Consider the following 25035-nt stretch of genomic DNA (forward strand, 5'->3'; position numbering starts at 1 on the left):
TCATGAAATGCGTTGAGAAGGGTCATAGGTTATCTTATGACCCCTTTTGACCAATTTAAACAAATGAAATAGGTCCCTAGGGTTCATTAGACCCCTATGGACATATGTTGTTATATACAAGAAAACCTAACCTGTCAAGAGCACATGTAAACAAACAAATGTTAGCTGTACATATATAGCAAAGATTTAGAATAATTCCAAATACAACTAATTCTATACTTGAGTTTTACAACTTAATACAACCGAAAAGAAAGAGTCCTCATGCAATCTTGGAGCAGCTCAATAGGGTACCCACAAGAGGCCTTGTTGGTGTGCTCAATAGTGAGGGATGTGGATGTGCTCTCCCAAAAAAACTATTAAATGAATCCCATGATGATTTGAAATGAAATGCAAGATGTATGAAACTAACTAGATGTAAAAAGAATGCTTCAAACAATGGTTATGGATACAACCATGTTCAAAGAATTCAAGGATGGTGAATATGGATGCAAGAAAAAACTAAGTTATCAATAAATGAAATCTAATAACTACCAAAGAGTTAGCAACAATGCATGAAATCACTAAGAGCTCTAGAGCTATACTAGCATGATAAAAATGCAAATGAAGGAGATTAAGAATGCTTGAGACAAGGGCTCTATTTATAGGCTTAAGAGAGGCCTTGAGGAGGTGGCATCTATGTGGCATCCACATAGGTGCCACATGGGAGACACATGGGCTAAGGGGAAAAACCACGCAAAGGTCAACATAAGCCTTTTTGGTGATTGAGATGGCTCAAGGTGTGCTCACACGTGTAAGCAACCTTGGAGAAAGGAAAGGGGGCCAAGTGTGTAAGGGTGTAAGAGGCTTTTGGAGGAATTAATGAAAGGGGGGCTTTCTTGGGCTTTGAGTTGCTCACACGTGTGAGCAACCACTTAGGGGCTAAAAGGTGTTTAGGAGGCTATTTAGGATAATAAAATGGGCTTAACTAGTGGGTAGGCTTAGAAGGATGAGAGTGATGGGTGGTAGGCTACGCTTTAGGTGGGATTAGGATTAAATTAAATATGATTTATTTTAATCATAGGATTATAGAATTTTAATAAAGTGGAGGGAAATTAAATAAATTAGAATTTATTTAAAGGGGGATTTATGGAGCACTATGCATTAACTAAATTTAACACATTAGGGGGAAGCATTCAAATTAAATTTAAATACATTAGGGGTGTGAACCTATTTAATTAAATAAATGAATTAGATAAGTAGAAAAATATGAAAAATATAATTAATTAATAAATAATCAATTATAGTGTCAAGGGAAATGTTAAATAAATCAATATAGTGTTTAGGACAATTTTAAGTGTCTACATTTTGCCCCTCTTTGATGTGACATTGGGATGAAATTGCATCAAATAAAACAAAATATAGGTTTCCTCAGTGAGGCGAGGAGTCATAAAAGTCATTCCATAGCAACAACAAGGGAGGAGGGTGCCCCCTCAAGGAAATGGGGTGAAAGATGAATACATTTTTTCCCATTTTATTGAAAATAGACACAAGAAGGAAAAGGGAAATAAAAAGGCTTAAAAGCTGACCTTGCACGACTTGTTGGTAAGACTAGAATGAAGCAAGGTGAACTGGATAATGATTAATCTAAATGCATCCTAACTACATGAATTCATGGGATTCAGTTGTGTTCATATGGGAGAGCAGACCCTAGTTTGATTTTGCAAAAGGAGTTATGCACCTAATACTATAGAAGCATAGATGACAAGATTCCTTTACATGGACTAGACTCTTAATAAAATAGAGAATTTAGGACAAGAGATGCAATTTTCATAGCTATGATCGAAGAAATGACATAAACACAATGAAAAGTTCTGTGCACACCCAAATTCTTTTCAGGGATCTTGGTGGAAAGTGTTCTAACCCATTGCCCACATTGAGCAATGCAAAACCATAACTCAAAAACTTACATAGATGTACTAAATAATCATGAAAACATATCATATTGCAAAATGACTTATGTAATCAAGTTAATCCATTCAAATGATACCAAGATATTGCAAATCGAGGCACACTTGGGAGACTATTGTTGAAACAAAAAGATAAAATCAACAAAAGACCTTATGACCAACTAGTTATTCAATCCATAGTTCTTACCATGAATGTTATTCAGATGGTGAATTTGTAAAGCCTGTGTAGGAAGGATGCATCCTATAAGGTGAAAATTAATTTTTTGATTGAATTGTATTGAAATATTTGTGATGGTTCACAAGAAATTGTGTGAAAGTAACAAGGCTCTCAAATCATTTAGTATTAGTGTGAATTTGTGTAAGCTTTGTTTCCAATCACTATTTTGATAAGCTCAGTTTGATGGGATGAAGCTCAACATCATGAGATTAGATGATGAATAAAAGAATTTGGACAAGATGATGGATGAAGGAAGAACTTGATTGGATTAGTAGAATGATTGTGATAAGCTTGGGTTAGAAAAAAAAAATAGTTAGAGAGGATGGAAAATAATTTGTAGGAATTGAGTAGAAGAAGGGAATGTGATTAAATTAGATGATAACTGAATTGATTGAATTAATGAAAATGACTAGATTGGGACCACTAACAAGGGAGATCTAAGGAACGGTAAATAGATGTGAAGGGTGTGGATATCTAAATGGTGAAAGAAAATGGGGGGCCAAAGGATATGGTATCGAAAAAATGGGGAGCTAAGGACCATATTTTAAAGGAGTTAAAATGCCCCATACCAAGGATAGGAAAATGGAAGGAAATGTGGTGGGAAATGATGCATGGAAATGGACATACGGTGTGTATGAAGGAAGTGTAGGTTCATGAAATGGAAGAAATGGATGGGATAACCAAGAACAAGGACATATGAAAGAAGGATAGAAGTATGTAGGACTATGGATGGAGGATAGAGGAAAGGAAAATGACAAGGACTATGGGATGCAAGATATTGATAGGATGTCAAGATCAAATATGTGAATGGATGGAAGTTTGTAGGATAATGGATGGATAATGATCTAATGGGATATGGTAGGTGAGAATGAATGGATGGAAGGAATAGGATAGTCAAGATCAAAGATGGAAATATGGAAGATACATAAGGCAATGTGGTATGGATGGGGCTATTCCCTAGTGTAGAGTGCAAGTGGAAGAGGAAAAGTGAATGGAAGGATAAGTGGAATTGGAAGATATTGGATACATGATAGGAAAACAAAGGGAGGACTCAAGAATCTAGATTTAAGGATGGTATCCCTTGATATTTATTTCTTGTTCCTTTTTATTTTCAAGGAATTTTACTATTTTCTCATAGATATTGGTAGGATGGTGAAATGAAGGATGAAATGGGTTGGGAAATGGAGGAGAGTGACTTATGAAAAAGTTTGGATTAAGGGGGTGGCATGGTTGGGAGGAAGACATGGTTGATGGATGCTAGCTTGGAAGAATTGTGAATGAGTGGATGAAGGAGGTGGAAAGATCATCATTAACACACATCTTGAAGGATGATGGATAGGAGGAAATTTTAGAGGATATGTAGGAGAACATTTGAATTTTGGTATGTAAGTACCCAAAATGGATGAAAGAGATGATGGATTTAGGATGGTGGATTTGGGTATATAACGACCCAAAATGGATTTGGAAAATGGAAGCTTGGATGATTTATGAATGAGGGAAGCCTTTCAATTAGTGAAATTGGATGTCATCTTGAATCTTTGTTTCAAATTCATTGCTTCATTAAGTAGCTTTGGAATCCACATAATTTTTGCACTTTTTTTTTAATCCTTTGTGGCCTTTGGATTTTATTTTTGGATCATATTTTTCTTTTTTTGAACATGCATTTTAGAGTGGACATGTTGATCCTTGGATTTGTGTAGATTTTTGGCTTGATGAACTTTATCTTTGGCATCCAATTTTCTTCCATTGGTCATGGTATAGGTGTATGAAGATAAATGGTATGGAGAGACATTGGATGAAATTATGGAGGTTAACATTGAAAGGAATTCAAGGATGTGTGCCTTTGTTGATCTTTATTAGGAGCATGAGGGGATGAAGTGGAAGAATTAGATATGGTGGATGGATGTATGTAAGGACCCAAAATGGATGGAAGGGATGAAGGGTTTGGCTTTGGAACATAAGGACCCAAAACAGTTGGAAATGAGGAATGAATGAGAATGTGGATATAAGGGCCCAAAATGGACTTGGAATATGGATGGTGGGAACATTTAGGTTTGGATGGATGAATTTTGGATTTGGAAGGAGTGGAAGGTGTATGAACATCTTGAGACATTATTTCTTCAATGAGATACATATTATTTTCAATACAAGATGCGAGTCCATGTATATGGGGTCCATGAGTGGATTGGATAGGTGTGATAGGGTCATGTGGAGGATTAGGATTATGAGGCATAATAGGATCTTGAGATGGATTGGGATCATGAAATGAAAATGAACGCGTACCTTGATCTTGACTTATAAGAGCATTATGTGGTGGAATGGAAGGAATGATTGAATCATGAGATGGAAAAAAAATCATAGAATGGAGTGGAGGGAATGGAACCATGAGATGGAGTAATTTTATCTTGACATGGAGAAATCATAGTGCATGAAGTGGAAGGAAAATATTCATGAAGTGGAGGATCAATGGATGCTAACTCATGAGATGGAAGGGAATCAGTAATGTGTACAGTACATGGAATGTCTTGATCTTGATTAGGAAGGGTATCATGAGATGCATTAAGAGGGATAAATGGATTTTGAGTGATAAGGGAATTATGGGATGGGGAATTGCTTGGATCTAGAGGAGAAGAGGAATAAATAATGGCATGCTTTGGAACAATTTCTTGAGATGGCATTGGGTGTATGACTTTAGGTGCTTGGATCACTTTATTTTTAGTTTTGTATTTAGACAAGATTTCTACCAATTATTTTAGGACAAAGACATACTTATTACAAGGTGACGATGATGTTGATTTTGGAGGATTAGGATTGTGTGGTGATTGGGCATTAGGTAGGGGATTGGGATGATGGTTTTGGACATTAAAATCAAAGCATGGGGAATTAAATGGAGGATTTGGGTTGGATGGAACATAAGGATTATGGACTTGGAAACATGGGGGCAAAGGACATATGTTTTGGAAGGTAGATTTTTTCTTTTGACCCTTACTTTGTATGTTGAGGAAATAATTCTTGAGTTCCTCAAATTCTTGGGAAATGGAATTTATGTTTAAGGAAATATGGGGGCTATTGTTGATCTCATAACAATTTTGATAATTGAGTGTCAACACACTTAAGAAATTTTGTTAGATGATGCCAAGTTCCAATATGTGTTGAGCCAAAAATTCATCAAGTACCAAGTTATTCAAATGTCGAGCAAATAGACAGTACCGAGTCATTCAAATGTTGAGCCACTATATGTGCCAAGTAAACTATAGGTGCCGAGTAAGACAACATTTTTATAGGTGCCGAGTAAGATAGAACTCCTATGTGTGTCGAGCATCAGTAATCAATATGTGTCGAGTAACATAGAATTAGCATAAGAGTTTGTGCCCTCACAAACTAAGATGTAAACCATTTTTGAGCTGACATATGATGAATCTCAAAGGATTAAAAGATAAGATCGAATCTATTTCATTCCCTATGCAATCAACATGCAACCAATCAAAAAAATGGAAAGATTTGAGTGGGAAAGATGGATGAATCTCAATCATAGATTCATACCTAACCATAAGTCATGAAACCTTTTTAAGGAGGTTGAAACCCCATAATTCAAATGTAAGATAGAGTATGTGAGAAGGGAATGCATGCAAGGAAAGAATACTAGCATAGTTTGAAGAAAGTGAAAGGGGTGAAAATGACTTAGAAGAAGGACATCATTGCAGTATTAGATAATAGAATAGAGTATTAGTACTCCATATATAATCATATTAGATCAATAAGGATCAGATTAGAATGGATTGAATATCGATCTAAAATCAGCAATTGAAGATTGTAAGTTATCAGATCAACACATTCTACTATACTTTCTAACCATTGTATTAGGAGAATGAAAATCCTATGAAGATAGGTTGGTTTAATAGCCGTATTGTAAATCCTTTAATAGGTTGACATTCCTAGTGGATGTTTTGTAAATCCTTTAGACATGTACACTTTTAATAGAGTGTTTGAGCCTTTAATAGGGTAGGCCTCTCATAGGGCAGACCATTGATGATGGTCAAACTTTGTAACCTTGACATGTTACATATTGCTACAGTGATAAGTTGTGGATGTCATCCCCACCCCATTTTTACCTTCTCATTTTGGAGGGTTTCTAGGTGATCAAATATTGTGTTGTCTATATTCATGCATGTCTTTACTTTTATGTTAATTAGATATGTTACATGCATAAATTGATTTCATTTAAAAGTTTTATAGCTTCAAGTTTTTTACTTTTGATTCACCCCCCTTCTCAAAAGTATTCTTCCCACATTTTAAATTCCATCAATTGGTATCAGAGCTGAGTTCTTACAAGGAGAAGCCTTACAACTTGAAGAAATGATCCAGGAATGGAAGTCTAGAAGCTTAGGAAGATTATATAGGATCAAGAGATTGAAATACATCTCATTCTACATTCTCTGGAAGAAACTAGGGAAGAATTGAGGAAATCCCTAAAGAGAAGAAAAGAAATTTCCATAGCTGAGAATGATACACAATACAAGGAGATTGAAACTACCAAAGTATTTTCCAATAGAGATTCCAAGGAGTTTGATGCATCAATTATAGACCTAATGAAGAAGAATAGAGCTCAAGCAGAAGAGATTAGAACTCTCAAGATTGAGCAAGAATCACAAGCCACGATGCTTTGTGAAGTGACTAAACAGAAGAAGACAGCTATTGAAGATAAAACTATGATAGAAGATGACAAGAGAAACTTTACCAACAAACTAGAGGAAAAGTCAATTAAGCTTGCAAGAGTTTCCAACATATAGCTAGACACCCTAAGCCAAATGATGAATGCACATCATGAGTTGAATGCCAATGACATTGAGATCTCCACATTGAAGATGAAAAATGAACAACTGCAAAATGACTTATGAAGAAAGAAGGAAATTGTAAAAATCTTCAAAAAACCTAATGGAGTTATCAAGTACTCTAAATAGCTACTAAAATCACCAAGATCCAACAATGACACTTTAGGACTAAGATACACCAACACTAAAAAAGGAGAGTCATCAAAGACTACATAAGAAAGTAGTGACAAAGGTAAGAACACAAAACCTACTTGTCATTTTTGTGTTAAAAAGGGACATACTTCTAATGTATGCAAGAGCATGAACACCAATCAACATGACAAATCCAAAAACATGGGTCACTATCACAAGTGTAATAAGCAAGGTCATCAGGCACATGATTGTAGGACTACAACCATCAGGACACCAAGATTTGAAGGTCACTGCTAAAATTGCAAGAATTATGGTCATAGAGCTTTTGAATGCAAATCTAAGCCTATGTGGAGACCAAACCAACCAACAAAGACAAATAGTCATGGACATCACTACAATTGGGACTACAATACTAGGCATAGCTGTCACTATTGTCAAGAGTATGGACACATCCCTGAAAATTGCATAAGAACACACTTTAGTGGCAACTACAGGTGGTTGAGTCAAAACACTTGTTTCAGCTATCTAAAGACAGGACACATCAGCAAGAATTGCCCAACAAGGTCAAAGGCACCCAATTCTGAGTTCAAAAAAGGAAAAGGGAAAGTTGATGCTGAACACATTAGAGGAGAAATGAATAAAAGATGGAAGCAACACATCCAATGGAGAGATCACTTCACCTAAAAGGTCAAGTGGTCACACTTCATCCAACTAAGTAGAAGAAGGTATGTATGACTAATATTTAAATGTTTTATCATACATTAGTTCCAAGACTAAACCAGTACTGAAAAGGATAGATTAGCATGAATAAAGATGCAAAGCTAACTCTTCAAAATTGTCACATTGTTGCCGAGTAAGGAAAGTTTCCTTCAGATGCCAAGTAAAATCCTAGTATACGTTGAGTTGTCTGCCAAGGTAAGTAGAAGCTGAGTTAGTAGTGGATGCCGAGTGAAGGGAAATTCCTATTGAAGTCAAGGGAAACTCTAGTGTATGCCAAGTGTTGGAAAAATAATGGAAGCCGAGTGAAATAGAATTGCATAAGGAGCCAAGTGGACAACTGTATATGCACTAAGCATTAAATGCTATGAAATGAAGGGTATAAGGTCAAGTTTTCAATCATTTTTCATCATTGCAAACAAAAAGCAAGAGCAAGAAGAGCACATAAACAATTTCCAAGTAGAGATTGATGCTTTTGCAAAGATTCCAACCAAGATTCAACATCATTTCAATGATTTAAGGTATTTACACTAGTGCTGAGCTATGTAGTTAAGCAATTTTTATGTCTTGAAACCCTAGTTTGAAGAAATGGCATCTAGCTCTAGGAAACCTAGGACAAGGAGCCGTTTGAGGTCTAATTGGTCAGTAATCAAGTTAAACAGCCAAATTTTAGACCAATTCTCAAAGTTGCATACAAAAATAACCTTGCTAGCACTTTATCTATTATTCCACCTAAAGTTGTGATGGTGCAAGATGTTAGAAGGTGTTATAACTATAAAATAGGTGCAATTGGTGACATGGAGATCAGGCAAGCATATGAAAAACTTTGTGAGAATAGGGTATTGAAGGAAGAGTTTCAGATTGTTGAGAGGAAGGACTTAACCCATACCCTAGATTTCCCTATAATATTTAAAACAGAATGGGTAAGAACTATGCTAAGTAGAATCCATGATGGATGCCTATGGTTGGAGGGTGGACTGATCAAATTGTCAAAAAGAATTATACATAGGGTAACTGGGTATCCAACCCTAGAATGGCCAAAAACCCTAAGGAGTGATTCTAAAGAAGCCATAGAGAAGAACACTGGGGAAAACTGGAACAAGAGAGGGGTGACAATTGACACAATCAAAGATCCTCTTGTAGAACTTTTTATTAGGGTCATATCCCATAAATTCTACCAGTCAAGCTGACTCAACAGTGTACCTTAGATTGTAGTTGATGTTGGATACAAAATTGTCAAGAAGGATCATACATATGATCTAGCTGAACTACAATTACAATAGATTATGCAGAATTTGGGAGCCATAAGAAGGTCCAAGGGTGCCCAATGCAAATTTGGATCAATTTTGATATGTTATTTTTCTATGTTTAGAATGAATTCCCCTCTTTTGGAAAGGTAAGCTTGAAAAAAAATAGGTCAATAGCAATCCAAGTGAATGAATATATAGAGTAGATGGGGGACAATTTTGAAACTTTAATGACTAGCTACTTTGAAGACTTTAAGAAGTCAATGAAACAAAGAGTCAGGATACCTATCTCTCTTGTTGAGCAGCACATTGATGACATTTGCTTCTTATTGGACATTGACTTTACATATATCCAAGTAGCAGTACCAAGGGTGAGATGGCTGAGGCCACTTGGATATGAAATCAATACTGATGAAGCTTTTGCAACAATAATAGCTCTACTTGCAAAGGAAGTAGATAAAAGTGCTCAACCCTTTGGCATTTATGATGTTGTCAAATCCAAGGTGGACATGGAGTTGAACACTACTTCAACTCTAAAGGAAAAAACAAATTGGTGAAAAAGCTTAAGGCTAGATTTGGTGAAGGCATAATAGAAGGTGAGGAAGATGATGAAGAGGTAGATGAGGATGAAGAAGAATAGGGCCAGGAGCCACTTTCATGGACACAAGGCATGGGAGAAGATGCAGAAGAAGTAGAAGGTGCCAACAAGAAGGAAGAGAAAGCCAAGGAAGCACCTACCAAGCTTGAGCCAAAGAAGAGAAAAGATCAAAAACAACCTGTAGCTTAGCCCAAAGGCAAGAAGATAGGCAAGCAAAGCCCAACAAAGCCTAGTACAAGGGAAAATGTAAGAGCTACAATAGAGGAGGCTAAGGAGTAGGAAAAGAGGAAGGCTACTAAATAGGAAGGTCCAAGCAAGAAGAAGCTAAGAAGAAAGTATGTTGCACCTCCTGAATCAGATGAAGAAAGAATAGTGTCTAATGAAAATGACCAATTTAGAGGGTTAAGTCACACCACCAAGTCTAATTTGGAAAATATATGTGATAACATTAGAGATAATGCAAACTTATCTAGTTCAAAAAGCATTTATTTTAATAAGTTGACTAGAGAAAAATAGAACATAGTTGAAGATTTAGTCTACACTATGATGGCCAAGTTCAATAACACTCCACTTGAACTTGAAAATTCAATGCCTAAGGAGTTATATTCTATTGTAGAAAATAACTAGCATTACTGCCTCAATATGGAAAAAGAAATAAGAGAGTCATCATTGGCTCGAGTCATGCTTGAACTCACTAAAGGGAAAATTAGCAAGGCAAATAAGAAGCATGGGAACAAATTTGAACCCAAGTATAGAACATATAGTACACTACAAAATAAAATTGAAGACGTTGTTAAAAAGTCCACTCAAATGTGGAAATTAATTTATGGCCTGACCAGTATCAAAGAAGGAGAGGTAGATCCCTTTGAGGGAAGAAATAATGAAGAAGAAGAAGAAAATGATAAGGAGGAGGAAGTAGAGAAAAAATCAAGGGAAACCACAGTGGAGGAGACACAACCAAGGATAAATAAAGTGGCAACTGCTGAGGAGCAGCAACAAGAACATAGTGTGCAAGACACACAACTACCACGCTTGAGCCCTCCACATGATACTGCCACACCTATAGATACAATAAGTATACAAGATGTTCCTAAAAATTCTAATCAGAACATAAATCCACTAACTACAAAGGATCCTTCACCAGACTACACTACAAGCACAATTGTGTACAAATCCAATCTTGGTGAGTGTGGAAGAATTGCAAAAGGCTGTAGTAGACATAACAAGGGATAAGGTGAATCCATAAGGACCACCTTCTCATATCCCAATAGCCATAAGTGGACAATAAACAATACAAATAGCAGTAGACACATGTGCAAAGGTTGACTCCACAATACTAGTCACTACAACTACCAAGGAGTGAGTAAAAGATCAAACAAGATAGATGGATACCTCTATCTCTATAGTACACGAACAATGTGCACCCCCAAAGATCACAGTAATTGATAAGGGAAGATCTAAGGATGAAAAGGAAAGTCCTAAGGAGAAGGAGCAAGAGGAAATATAAACATTGTTAAATTTTCCTACAATAGGGACTCCAACTAGAACATCTCAAAAGCTAAGCACTAAAGAAATACCACTTCAAATTTCAGCACTAGGCTTGAGCTCTATAAAGTTAGCAAGGGTACTTCACTATGGAGACCTTGCATTAGATGAAGACATAGTCATCCCCAAGTATGACTATGAAACTATGAACATTTAATAGATAAATGAAGTGCAAGAGGCACTAGAAAATAAAAAGAAATAGGAGACTCAAAAATGAGTATAAAAAAAGTCCATTATCTAGCATAGTGCATTAGGTATAGAATGAAGACCTTGATACAAATGCCAAACTATTAGAATGGTTAGAAAAGAAATTTCAGGAAAAGGTGAATGAGAAAATCTCTATTGAGATTGCACTTTCACAAGTTAAATTGGAAAAAAAAATTGAAAAAGTGAAGGAAGTACTTGAGAACATTTTCTCAATGTACACAAAGCTATGTGATTCTTCCATATTCACTCAGGAAACCAACCAAAAAATAATGAGCTTGGAGAGGAATTTAAAGTTATCTACTATGCAACTACTAAGAAATCTAGCTCAGAGTGAGAAACATTTTCAAACTACACTTCAAACTCAGAAGGAATTAGTTGTGTTAACAATAGATGAGGCAAATACAAAGGCCAAATTGATACAGATTCAATCTGCCATAGCCCCACACATGGAAATTTTGTAGAAAGAACTGGCCTAGGTTGAAAATGTGTTAAAGAAAGACCCCAATCTTTCTACATTGGAAGGCCTAGTTCACCTTGTAGTATAGTCACCCATCTAGATAAAATCACTTGAAATTGCACTAGAAAACTGGGATGCTACTCTAAGGATAGTAACGGAGTTAAATAAATCCTTTTTGGCTAAATATTTAGTTAATGTATAGAACTCTTTGACATAAGTATAAAAAATGTGGAGATAAAGTTAATGTATAGAACTCTTTGACATAAGTATCAAAAAGGGGGAGATAAAATTTTGTAGAAAATCCAAAAGGAAACAATAATTGCAAGGGAAGATGTGTGAAAGGGGGAGTCAGTATAGAGCAGATAGAGAAAGAATGATAAGGTAAGGCAGAGATAAAGAGTATCATAATTCTTCACAAAATTTTGAACAATTTTGAATTTTTGTATATATGCCGAACAAAATGTATATTATACTCAAAAAGATTAGATTCATCATGTATAGTTAAGTGTTTTTGACACTCATGTCAAAGGAGGAGATTGTTGATCTCAAAATGGTTTTGACAATTGAGTGTCAACACACTTAATAAATTTTCTTAGTTGATGCTGAGTTATAGTATGTGCCAAGCTAGAAATTCATCAAGTGCTGAGTTATTCAGATGCTGAGCAGATAGATAGTACTGAGTCATTCAAATGTCGAGTGACTAATAGATGCCGAGCCAGTATATGTGTTGAGTAAACTATAGGTGCCAAGAGGGACAAAATTTCTATAGGTGTCGAGCAAGACAAAACTCCTACATGTGTTGAGCATCAATAATAAGTAAGTTCTGAGTAAAAAAATCAACAAAAGAGTTTGTGCCCTCACAAATTAAGATGTAAACCATTTTTGAGCTAACATATGATGAATCTTGAAGGATTAAAAGATAATATCAAATCTATTTCATTCTCTATGCAATCAGCATGCAACCAATCAAAAAAATAAAAGGTTTGAATGGGAAAGATGGATGAATCTCAATCATAGATTCATACCTAACCCTAAGTCATGAAACCTTTTTAAGTAGGTCAAAACCTCATAATTCAAATGTAAGATAGAGTATGTGAGAAGAGAATGCATGCAAGGAAAGAATACTAGCAAAGTTTGAAGAAAGTGAAAGGGGTGAAAATGGCTTAAAGAACGACAACATTGCAGTATCAGTTAATAGAATAGAGTATCAGTACTTCATATAGAATCATATCATATCAATAAAGATAAGATCAGAATGGACTAGACATTGATCTAAAATTAGCAATTGAATATTATAAGTTATTAGGTCAACACATTCTACTATACTTTCTAGCCACTGTATTAGGAGAATGAAAACCCTATGAAGATAGGTTGGTTTAATAGCCATATTGTAAATCCTTTAATAGGGTGACATTCCAAGTGAATATTTTTAAAATCCTTTAGACAAGTACACTTTTAATAGGGCAAGCCTCTCATAGGGAAAACTATTGATGATGGTCAAACTTTGTAACCTTGACAAGTTACATATTACTATATAGTGATAAGTTGTGGGTGTCATCCCCACCCTAGTTTTACCTTCTCATTTTGGAGGGTTTCTAGGTGATAAAATATTGTGTTGTCTATTTTCATGCATGTCTTTACTTTTATGTTAATTAGATATGTTACATGCATGTATTGATTTCATTTAAAAGTTTTATAGCTTCAAGTTTGTTACTTTTGATTCACCCCCCCTCTTAGAAGTATTCTTCCCACTTGTAAATTCCATCAGCTGTGAGGTGAATTGTATGTGGATGAAGGATAATGACGTGAATTTCCCTTTTCAAAGTTAGAAAATTAAGGAATGTGAGATGGATTAGGATTGGACGTATAATTTTGAGGACTAATTTGGTACGTGGGTTGAATGGGAGGTATAACTCTATGTTGCCTTTGAAGATCTTCAACCATTTGGTTAAGCCAATTCTTATATGTGGAGCTTAGATGAGAGTGATGAAAGATTTGATGATGTATGAATATGACCTTAGGAATAGGAGTGATTTTGGACTCTATTTTGATTTGATTTGATATTGGATTAAGGTTTGAGATAACCTTGATGTAGATAAAGACCTTATGATATTGCAAACAATTGGATGTTGGATTTGAATGATGATATCTCCTTCCACTTGGAGATGGAAAAATGATCCCAAGGTAGAATAGGATACAAAATAGATGACTCAATACTTGGTGATGGACAAATGATCCCAAGTGAGAGAGTGCAACTATGAAAATTTTTCTTAAGGATGAAGGTCTAATACCACACATTGGAAAGATCTTTCCACCCAAGGTTGGATTGAATCTTGATGAAGGAGAAAGATTATTGATGATATTGATTTGACTCAATCTTGACTATAGTTAGATGTAGGTAAATCAAAATAACTAGGATTAAAGTCCAAGATTTATGACAAAGTGGAAGATTTTATGAAAATTTGAATTAGAAGAAGATTTAAATAGATGAAATTAGAAAGATTGATTTTGGAAGAAGATGTAAATGGATTGAATTAGGAATTGAATAGAAATGAATTAATTTGACAAGGGATTGGATTAAGAATTGTGAGGATGAATTATTGAATGAGGGAATTGGATCTTGATGTGGATTATGAATCATGACTAGGATGAAGATTAGGGATTTTATTGACTAATTAGGAAGATGAGGAAATGATTAGGATGATTAATATTTTGAGGAATGATTTGAATGATTAAGAAGGTGATTAAGACAATGGATTCATGATGATGATGACATGGGTAGATAATTGAAGTGATGTAGAATTGATGTGGACAACTTGACTAAGTGGACTTAAAACAAGACTTGTTTTTGCTATTTTGAATTTTATTTTGGATTTTGAACTTTTATGATGTTTTTGAGTTTTCAGATTTTATGTTTTAGAAAAATAATATTTTGAATGTTTTAAAATGTTATTGGATTTTTGAAATTTTACAATGTTTTTGAATTTTTTGAAATATGAATGCAAAGAAAACAATTAATATATACAAGACAAGATTCTAAGGTTTAGTTGGATGGTGTGCCCCCTTTTGGTTGCAAATAGGGAAGGCTTTAAATAATCAAGCACATCAAACACACCAACAATCCTATCAAGCTTCAACTAGGATATACAAGCACAACTAGTGGATGTCCTTGCTATACACAACGTATGAGAGGCCCAAACACGTAGATGAAAGAGAATAATGCCACATAGTTAGGAGGAGACGTTAACCCAAATCTCCACCTTCACTTCCCAAAGGTATAAAGTTCTTTTGGGCTTAGCCAAGGGTGACAAGATTCTACTTCCAAGAAAGATATCTTTAGATTTGCCTCCCACTATTTATACTCCACTAGAACATGGGAGTTGATGTTGTCCTTTGAGGTGATGAAATCCACAAGCAGGCCTCCTAGAAAAAGAAAATAAGACCACTTATTTCTTGAGCACTCAAGATCACCTAAAGGTGTGAGAGGATAGAATATGTAAGTGATCTTGGGGTTTAAAAGACATTTGTTTGTTTTAAGTCTAATCCCAAATGTGTAAGTAAAATTTTAAGCCTCAACATGAAAATGTGTGGAAGACACTTCAAAAAAATTTAAAAGGCTCAAATTGACTTCAATAAACGATTCCTTTCATTTTTATAATAATTATTTTGTAAAAAAATCATTGAAAAATGATGTTGTTTGCACAAGTTATGAGCATTTTAAGGTTGAAAAGAAATAATGACTTTGAATGCATGCACCTGATTTTAGAGAATGTATACCACCAAGCATGCCAAAATGTATAAGATGCATTGAAAGAGATCATAGGTTATCCTATGATCCCTTTCAACCAATTCAAATAAATGAAATAGGTCCCTAGGGGGGTATGTGCAAGATCATGGTGTGCCAAAAAGTGGCGATGTGAAAAAAGTGGAGTTTGAAAATGTCTAAAAGTGTTTCAAAATCCGCTCTAACTTTTTTCCACCCAGCCTGATACCAAGGATAAAAAGTTTGGGCCAAGCCTTTTTGGGTATTCGATATGAAATTGGATACCTAAAACCTATGACATAGATGTTTAAAAAAAATCGAGAGCAATTTTGCATTGCATTTTTTTTAGTTTTATTGTTGTGCTCCATTTGGGTATCATATTTTTGAATGAGTATTGGATAACAGTAAGTTTTTTTTGTATTTTTTATGATTTAAATGAATATTATTATAAATTAGGTTTTTTTTAAATTAGGTTTTTTTTAATAATTTTTTTTGAAATTTAGGTTTTTTTTAATAGAAATTATGTCTTACAAATTAATAGGTATGGCTGACCCAAATGATGATACCAAGCCATGAAACAATGTTCCTCATGATCCTCCACCAAATGATCCAGTACCCACTCAAAACTATCCACCAAATGATCCCCTACCCCCTCAAAACCCTCCTCGAATTAAAGATTTGATAATTGAAAATCTCGTCAAACTGAGGGTTTTGTGAATCACATATAACAATATGTCCACATTGGCTCCCATGTTATCCATGTTAAATACCATAGTGGATAATATTGAAACACTTACCAATGAACACAATGTCGCTCTTCATTGGAGTGAGAAAATATATGCCATGTTTGATGATGGGTTGGACTATGATGAGGTTGTGGCCCTAAATATAACTAAAGATGATATAATTAACCTTTTTGTGGACCCAAAAACTAGTAAAAAAGTAGAATGCACAAGACCAAATTTTCAATTAAATTGTGCACAAATGAGGCTATGTGTGTGAACTTTTGAGATCATTGGCTGATGGTTTTTGACATCCCTCCACACAACAATTTAGAGGTGCCATTCTATTTCATTAAAAATTTATATGTCAAATTTGTGTTGCACCTCAAGGTGAACTATTGGAGCATGATGCCCAACATAGGTGTAGGAGGAGGAGCTGCTTAGGATAGACCCTTTTCCTAGTAGAAGAAAGTTAGCAATTTTGTCCCCCCTACTTATGTCTCCACCCCTCCTCTAGTGTAGCATACTAATATCATTGTAGAGGCTAGCTCTCAGACTATTAGAGTCATCTGTAGAGTGAGTAGCCTAGTAATGTCCCAGGCTAGGTCAATATTGCCTCCCCATGTTGATGATGCTTGCATGAGTTCATCATTAGTGAGCTAATCACATGTTTGTGTGTCCCATACCTGAATAACATGCAAGAATATTTTTCTAGGTCCCATAAGTGATCTTTCTAAGTATCATTTTGTATTTGAGGAGGATAAATCAGATGTGCATATAGAGGCTACACACCCTAACATGAGAGAGGAGGGGCATGCAGAGACACAAAATCCTTCTGTGTTGGTATGTGTATATATTTTTTTGTTATGACATGCAATTTAAAGTTAATATTTATAATAGAGAAATTTTAACCCATATTGACTTATACATGTATGCGATCTTCATTCATGTTTAGTTGATGACTAAAGAGGAGCTCAAATAGGTTGATAATATCACATTCTTAGCTATTTCATTTGGCTTTGAGACATATATCATATATTATATTGTGTTCTCAATATTTTTCTATGTGATATTGGAGCATATATGGTTTCTAATCTTTCTTTTCTCTTGCAGGTATCACCTATTAGTGGGGGGCAGAGTGTGGGGGGTGAGGCACAAACCATTGACAAGGGAAAGGTAATTAGGTGCTTTTAAAGTGATTAAATATTGATGTATTCTTGTAAAAATTTTGTGGTAATGAAATTTAATTACATTCTTTATTGTATAGAGCGTGAGTATTGGTGATGAGTCTAGGTAGATTCGGCATCGCAAATCCTCTAGCATTTCCATTCGCAGTGAGAGCCCCATCATATTTATAAGTATCATTTATTTGTTATTTTATTTATTTTTATAAATAAATTCAAAACTAATTTCCATGATATTAACAACTAATATTTTGTATCTCATAGGAAACTCCCAATGTACATGAGGTTGGATGCCATAGTTTTTTTTATCGTTGATGATGCAACCATTATATCCAGAGGAGGAGTCGACAGAGGTAAGTTGTAGTTTGAATTCTTGATTATATGTTATAAATTTAGTATGCTATGAATTATAATATTATACTTTAAGTTGTAGATTCATCTAACAAACATACGTGAACATATACATGCCACAATCAACGAGGTTCAAGCATTGTCAAGGACATATGAGAGAACTCCTGACCGACATGGGAGGTGGACAAGAGAGGTATTTATGATGAAAGTTTAATACTACAAATATTCATTAAAAAAAGGATCATTATGCATTTCATTAATTCAATGTTAGATAAATAGAATCATATAAATTTAGTAGTCTAACTTTGGGTTTTCCTTCTTTGTTTATGTAGGAGGCATTTGATCCACCTAGTACAATGAATATGTTGCATTATGATCATCCACCAACAACATAAGATAGTATAGTTGTCAGAGGATGTGTCATGAGAAATTTTGAGATGACTTATGCCACATCATATACATAAACATTGATATTATATGCATTTTGATGAAATGATCAACCACATTTTTTATATGGATCTATGTATTTTGATATATATTTGCATAATTTGTCTATGGATGTAATGCCCCGCCAAGGGATCCAAAGAATTAACCTAGAATTTCACTAAGTTTGGTAACATTTTTTTTTTTTTTTTTTTTTTTAAATAACATGAAAGTAAATACCACATATAACTTGTACATAATAACGGAAGCAATAGCAATGTCCATCTAAAAGTAAACATAACATACATAACCGATTTCATTCTTTAAGAATCCCTTAATGTTGAGTTACATCTAAATTAACTAACATACATGAATCCATCTAGTACAACATCCACATGAAATAATAATGATAAGTCCAATGTTTATACATTACATTTCCAAATGCTCAATCATCCACTGTACATGTCACAGGGTATGAAGGCTTAAAAGAATATACATATGTGAAATAAGGTACACCATCCTATTCTAATCTATGATACATCAAAGACAATCACATGATACACATGATACATCATCATAGAATACATATACATCCATCATAAGATCAAACATAATTAACTAAGTGCACGGTTCCTCCCAACCGTTAATAGCATCATTAGACCATCGTGGGCCCTAGCCATCCCTCCATGCGTAACATCCCAAATCACCGAAGAGATCATCGGTATTAACATAGTAGGAATGTCACTCCTAACATATACAACATCATGTGTAGAAAGCAATCTAACATGCAAATATAAGCATAAGATAAAATCATCTAACATATGCTAATCATCAATGAAAGGATACATATCCACCATCACGAAGGATGCATCTGTTAGCATAAACCACGGAAAAAAATAAAAAACTACATGCAAATATAACAAATAATAGAAAAATAATAGAACACACATAAATGAACACAAGGCACCAAGATTTAACGTGGTTCACCCAATCCCTGGGCTACGTCCACCAAACAGCAAGTCCGATCTTATTACAATCCAGTGATTCCAACCTGATTACAATCTGTAATCCCTTACAACTCAATACTGCCGCAAGAACCAATTTTGTATCACAACATTATGAAAAATACCCAACCCTAAGCCCTTTTATACAAGTATTAAACTACTTTAGGGTTATAACATGTCGGCCATATGTCGGCCATAATATGTCGGCTACCATGTCGGCTACTGCCCAAATTTTTTTTTTCCAGGGCGATGCCCCGAACCCCACTATTTATGAAGTATGTATAGTACTTTCCTGATCAGTCACCACAATCTAACAACATCAACCATGATGTCTCAATGAATCTCAAATGATAAGAGTGGAAAATACACTACCACCCGACCACGTGGTACCTAAGTGGTCCACTCCCACCGTGCTGAGGAGATAATCTCAAGTCCCAAACAGGCTATCCATAACACATAGCACAAATCTCTATAGTCTAGGAATCCTAAAAGTATACTAACTCAAAGGTTCCAATCACGAAACTGACATCTACTTCCCAGAGGCACATAATGACATGTAGGAACCTACTATGCAAGCGGGAAAGTGTCATCGCATTTATCACGTACAAGTTACCCTGGCAGTTAGCTAAACTCCACAGGTCCATACTGATCTCATGCGGCCACTAGTATCCTCTCATACTGACAAGGCATACTATAGAATGCAAGGTTGCAACCGTTCTCACTACTCCCATTCTAGCCTATACAAGCACTCAAGGCATGGGCAAGAACCAAAACTCTTATCTTTTTAGGTTCATTCAGTTAGTATTAGGTGTGAATCTTATCACTTATTAATCCAAATTACAATGAGTTACCCTAGCAGCCTCTTAGGGCCCCGACCCCCATTGCAAGCCACTTCCCGTCACTACATGCAGATATCCTACCATAATGCTCATGGAATCATAAATCTCAAAATCACAAAAATAATCCATAATAAAATCATCAAATATGCATAAAATCATCAAATCTCCATGAGCAAACATCCATAGAAAATCATGACCACAACAGCTCTCTATTGGCAACTGAAGCATCACTGATAATCAAAAGTATCCAATGGTTCTCAATCACCAAAATATATCTCAAACACACCGATCGAAGACTCCAAAAATGGTTGAGTCAAACATGTCACAACATGACATCATCAAGAATAAATCCACATTTCAGTCCCATCATGGCGACTAGAAAATAACTAAGGATAATTGATCGATGACCAAAAATAATGGTTAAGTCAAGTGTCTCATAAATAAGAATCTCAACTATAACAGTCAGTATTCACATCCAATACATAGAGCATTCCATCACATAACCATGGTTGGGTTTATAAAGATCGAGATTAAACCATCCTCATGGCATCACAATCACATAACCCCCAAGCCTCTGGTAGACGTCCTATATTGGTCAACACTAGTCAACCCAAAACCCAAAACAATAGCATAAAGAATACACAATGTAAACACATGTTTTGGTTTTGCTAAATTTTCAAATTTGAATTCAAAAGTCTCAGTTTACGTATTCCCAAATTAACATCAAGTGGAGAAATTTCACGTTTTATCTAACCCATGTATTCATTTGATAGATAAAAGTTTCTCCATCAGACTCAATTTTCTAATTGATTTATATGACATTGTTTGAAAATTGACATTTTCAATGAATCAAAAACTTCGATTACATATTCTAATAATTAATCTTAATTAAAAACTAAGTTTAATTAAATTAATTGTTAATATATCTTCATAATTGACAAGCTTAATAGCAATATTTTAATCATTAAAAGAGTGATCCATTAATTGCGAACTTTATAATAATCATTTATAATTAATAATATATACATATATACTTATATATATATATATATATATATATATATATATATATATATATATATATATATATATATATATATACATACATAAATATATATATATATAATAACATTTAATAATTAATAACATTGCAACTTATAAAAAATGAAATCGAAATTCATATCCAAATCGTATATGAAATAATCGTTGCAAATATAATTTAAAACCAACACATATAACACAATACGATTTAAAATCATGCGGCTATTAAAGTGTCGCACCGTAGGTACATTGCAGATCACAGGTACATTACGGTCGCAGGTACCCTGCGATCACGCAGGCCTGCAGTGGGTGGGGTACAAAGTACCCGCCTGCCCAACGTTTTATATATATATATATATATTTTTTAACAATCGCTTACGCAATTTCCATACAAACTTTGCGATTTGGTTTTAACGTTTCTTAAAACGTTTTCGCCCAAGGTATGTAATTGGTTTTTTTTAACAAATATATATATTATATATACATATGTATGTATATATATATATAAAAGCATATGTGTGTATATATATATATATATATATATATATATATATATATATATACATATATATATATATATACATATATATATATATATACATATATATATATATATACATATATATATATATATACATATATATATATATATGTATATATATATATATATATATATATACAAAATAAAAAATATCACAATATATGAACACACACACACACACACATATAATTGCATATATATATATATATATATATATATATATATATATATATATATATATATATATATATATATATATATATATATATATATATATATATATATATATATAATTGTATAAGCAAATTGACAATTTATGATTACAATTTCAATTTTTCAGAATTCTTCCATGGATCTTTGATCTCCAAAATTTTCAATAATTAATCTAATGGGTTTGGCTATGAATCTCAACCCTAGCCCCGTTTTCCCTTTTTTTTAAATCCATGCATATAAAATTCTCAAATAAATTTAATTGTGAAAATTGAAAATGCATACAAGAAAAATATGAAATTCCTCAGAAGACATATGGAAGACACGAAGAAGACAGGAATGCATGATGCAAAAATAGCATAAGTAAAATCACAAGAATCTACCCGGATTCTGATGCTAATTCTCTCTTCCTCAGAAAACCCGTAGAGCAAGCTCCCTTCTTCAGAGTTCTTGAGTCCTCCAATGCTCCAATTGCTCTCCACGCTATCCCTAAGCTTCTATGAATGCCTGAATATAAAGAGCTCTCAGGAAACCTTTGGAATGCTTCTTGAAACAACTGGAAGGTGTCACCAACTAAGCATGGGTCTTTCCCAACCTTTTTGATGAGTCATAGAGTTGCAGACACCATGTGCTTAATTGATGCACTAACCCCCGTGTTGTTGACACATGAGAAATAGAAAAGTGCGTTAATTCTCATGCAAGCTTATAACTCCAATTTACTTTTTAAAATAATTTCTATTTAAATTTTATAACTTTCATTTTAATTTTTATAACTTTTATTATTATTATTTTATTTATTACTTTATTATTATTTTATAATTATTATTAATTTTAATTTCTAGTTTTCTTTTATTTAATTCCTTTTCCTCAATAATTCACATTTAATTAATTACAATCAAAATATCAAAGATCGTGATATTTTATTAATTTTCTCAAATAAATAATTTATTAATTAAATCTATTTATTAAGACTTAATTAATGGAAAATTCACCATAGACCTCCAAGATAAAATATGAAAACCCATCATAGAACAAATCATACAAAATAAATCTAAAGGGTTAAAAATCATGAAATATGTCATCTGACACATTCGGTGGGTATTCAAATTTGATACTTGTCCTAACTCACTAGGACAAATGGTTTTTAGGTTTGGGATTTGGACTTGAGAATTTATCTCCCTTCTCTTATCATTGAGATAGTATAATAGGGTACGCTCATCCTGGCAATTCAGGGAAGTCGATATCCGGTACCTGCAACCTGCAGAATAACCATGCATGTACATACAATATATAATGCTAAGCTAAACAGACAATGGCAGGAAGTGGTGCATCATGTAGATCCCGACTAAGCAAGTGACTACGACTCCCTTCCTTAACCACATCAGAAATGCCATACAATAAGAAAACACGCACACCATACACATGCAAGTATGGGGTAAGTAACCATAATAAAACACATGAGATAATAAACCATCTAACTAATCGTCATTAATAATTGAAAACAATGTAATGATCATCATACATACATGAAATGTAAAGTCTAAATGATCTCATCATATATCAACTGAATCCCTATCATAATATCTGATAGTGTCAAAACAACACCACTAAACCATCAACATAAAACTAGTCTACATAGTCTGATAATAATAGCAACAATAAGTCTAGAAAAGATGTGAACGGGTGTAGGCACTACATCCACCCCCACTTGAATTAGGCTTACTCTTGGAAGCCTACAAAAAAATAGGGATATAACTCCCTCAATCTAGCTGCATCCTCCCAAGTAGCTGAAGAATCATCAGTAGGGTCCCATTGGACCCTTACCTGCTCGATGGTTTGACCCTTGAGGGTCAACTCCTGCTGCTCCAGAATACGAACCGGCTCCAAAGCCAGCTGCCTGTCCTCTACCTGCAATGCATTCCAATCAAGAACATGCACAATATCAGGAATATATTGCCTAAGCACTAAAACATGGAAAACATCATGAATGCGAGCTAGGCTGGGCGGTAGAGCAAGACGGTAAGAAACCGAGCCAATCCTCTCCAAAATCTTGAATGGTCCCACAAAGCGAGGTGCTAGCTTAGAACCCTTTCTGTACCGGATCAGACTCTTTCGCAGTTGCACTCTCAAGAAAACCTTATCACCCACAGCAAACTGCTTATCAATCCTATGAGCGTCGACTTACTTCTTCTACCTATCCTATGCCGTAGTCAAATGCTCACAGATACGCACTACCTGTTGCTCCATATCACGAAGCATCTCAGGACCCAATAGAATGCGATCCTCGAGGTTGTCCCAACTCAATGGTGTATGACAAGGCCGTCCATATAATGCCTGAAATTGTGCCATGCCAATAGAACTATGATACCTGTTGTTGTAAGCAAACTCCACTAGGTAGAGATAGTCCTCCCAATGTGTCTGCCTATCCATCACATACATCCATAACATATCCTCCAAAACCTGGTTCACCCTCTCTGTCTGACCATTAGTCTCTGGATGATGTGCCAAACTGAAGTTTAGCTATGCTCCAAGCTCATGCTGCAACGATGTCCAAAATGCAGATGTGAATAGAGGATCCCTGTCAGAAATGATCTTTCTAGGAATACCATGTAATCTCACAATGTCATGCATGAAGACATTCACTATAGAAGCTACTGTGTAGGAAGACCTAATCAGTGAAAAATGTGCCACCTTAGTCAACCGATCAACGGTAACCATGATAGCATCATGACGTCGAACTGTCATAGGTAATCCTACTATAAAATCCATGGAGATGATATCCCATTTTCAAGAAGGATGAGATTAGGCTACAATAGTCCTGCCAGGTGCTGGTGTTCTGCCTTGACTCTTTGACACTCAAGACACCTAGCCACAAAATCAGCAATATCTCGCTTCATCCTGGACCAAAAGAACAAATGTCTCAAATCAGCATGCATCTTCTTGACACTTGGATGTGCTGAGTAAGGTGTACGATGGGCTTCTACCAGAATCAAGGTGCGAAGCTCATCCAGTAATGGCACATAAATCCTCCCCAAAAGTCTCAAAAGACCATCTGATTC

The sequence above is a fragment of the Cupressus sempervirens genome, chromosome 9 (assembly GCF_028749045.1).
Source record: "Cupressus sempervirens isolate cs-2001-9-10 chromosome 9, ASM2874904v1, whole genome shotgun sequence".
Lineage (NCBI taxonomy): Eukaryota > Viridiplantae > Streptophyta > Pinopsida > Cupressales > Cupressaceae > Cupressus > Cupressus sempervirens.